This window comes from Callospermophilus lateralis, chromosome 10 (assembly GCF_048772815.1).
Source record: "Callospermophilus lateralis isolate mCalLat2 chromosome 10, mCalLat2.hap1, whole genome shotgun sequence".
NCBI lineage: Eukaryota > Metazoa > Chordata > Mammalia > Rodentia > Sciuridae > Callospermophilus > Callospermophilus lateralis.
Window position 1 is genome coordinate 131,077,418 of NC_135314.1, and position 1,931 is coordinate 131,079,348.

Genomic DNA, 1,931 nt, shown 5'->3' on the forward strand with positions numbered 1-1,931 from the left:
CCCTCCATAAGCCTGAAGGACACCACAGGTATGACCTTTCCACAAATGCTGTATGATTCAACAATGAATCAAATTCCCAATAGCTTCCCAGAAGCTCTGAGAGGAAGATGAGGGGCTATTAAACCCATTTTAACTCCAAGGAGACTGAGGTGCTGTGACATTAAACAACAAGCTCAAGGTCACCTGGGCCCAGTGGATGTCTGCAGCTCCCCCCCCCAACTCCCCGCTCCCCTGCAGCCATGAATCAAGCTAAGGCACTAGGATGACTGTCCTTTCCACCCTGTGCTCATGGGACATTTCTCCCATGATTTGCAGCTATAGCTTAGATGCAGCCCTGCCACCTGCCTCCCAGCCTCCTGGCCTGCCTGCTCCGGTGCAATGGACTCTTTCATCATGGAGAAGCCTTGTTCCTCCCAACAGAGCAGACCTTAAACGCTTCACTGGCTTTCCCTGAAGCAGATCCTACCTTGACATCTTTTACTAGTTCTCCAAGGTTCCCTTCATCTAAAATATCCTTCTCTCTTCCACCTCCAGAAAGTCTTCCCATATTCCAGCAGCAGAAAGCAATCCTTTTCCTGTGCATCCCAGAATGCAGATGCTCAACTCTGCTCTGCTGGGGTCCAGGGAAGGGCAGGGGAGGAGAGGAGGGGGCCCTTGCCTCATCCATGGGATCCAAGGCCTGCTCATCGACCACATGGGAACAAATCCCCAGCTTTCTCCTGTAAAGCCTGCCTGGAGATACCCTGGTAGGGCAGGCAGAGTGAAGAGAGGCTTAGTAGAAGCAAGAGAGAGGGGGCTGGATCATTGGTAAAATCCAAAGGCTGCACTGCCACCCTGGGAGTGGGCAGGAAGGGCTAATTTGCATGCCATGTGCATAGTTTTGCATATTGAGATAAGATGGGCTTATTGGGGAAAAAAAAAGAAGATTACAATATGCTCTTCTTGCATCAACTCAGGAGGAGCTGGATAGGGAGTTGGAGATTATCTCTGCTACTTCCCAGCCAGCCTTAAATAAGTCACTCAGAACTACTGGAGCCTCAGTTTACTCATCTACCCACTGGGGCTAAATCTATCTACTTGGAAGCTGTTTTTGAGTGTCTAGAAGGTAGTGAGAATGGAAGGATTGGAGGAGAATGGGGAATGGTGATGAGGGTTATTATTCTCATTCGCTTAATACTTCAGGAAGAAATATCAAGAATTCTTGCTTGGAAATCACAAGTCATAGTGGCCCAAGTCAAGATCTTTTCCTTTGTATAGCAAACATCAGTTCCCAGTAGAGGTCAGGAATAGGAACACTCCAGTGTGAGTCTAAACCCTCAATACTGTGCCTGTTTATGGGGAACCTGAGGCAGGATTCAGTAAGGTCAAGGTGTGGTTGTGAGTCTCTACCAAGAGAAGGTCTAGAGGGTTGGGGATCAGCAGAACCTGGGTTGGGAGGATCTCAGACATGTTCAGCTTTTGGTAAGAGCAAAAAGTCAGCCATGGGCTGGGATTTGGCTCAGTGGTAGAGTGCTTGCCTAGTATGTATGAGGCAGTGGGTTTGATTCTCAGCACCATATACAAATAAATGGATAAAATAAAGATCTGCCAACATCTAAAAAAAATTTAAACAAAAGAAGCCAGCCAGAATGGGCAGCAGCTATCCTAGAGTGACTAGAAGAAGAACTGCATGGTGTGTGTGTGTGTGTGTGTGTGTGTGTGTGTGTGTGTGTTGAGGGACATTGCTGAGTGACTGGAGTGTATAAGGAGTCCTGAGTTCAGTCAGAGAGACCCAGTTGTCAGGGAACAGCATAGTAGCTGAGGGCAGAGTCTACCTCACTCCCAGGGGTCTGAACTGCAGGACTGGTCGGTGTCCCATGGCAGGCCTGACCAGGCCCCAGCATGAGGGAAGTGATGTATTATTTCACCTCCACACTTGATCATTCATTTAT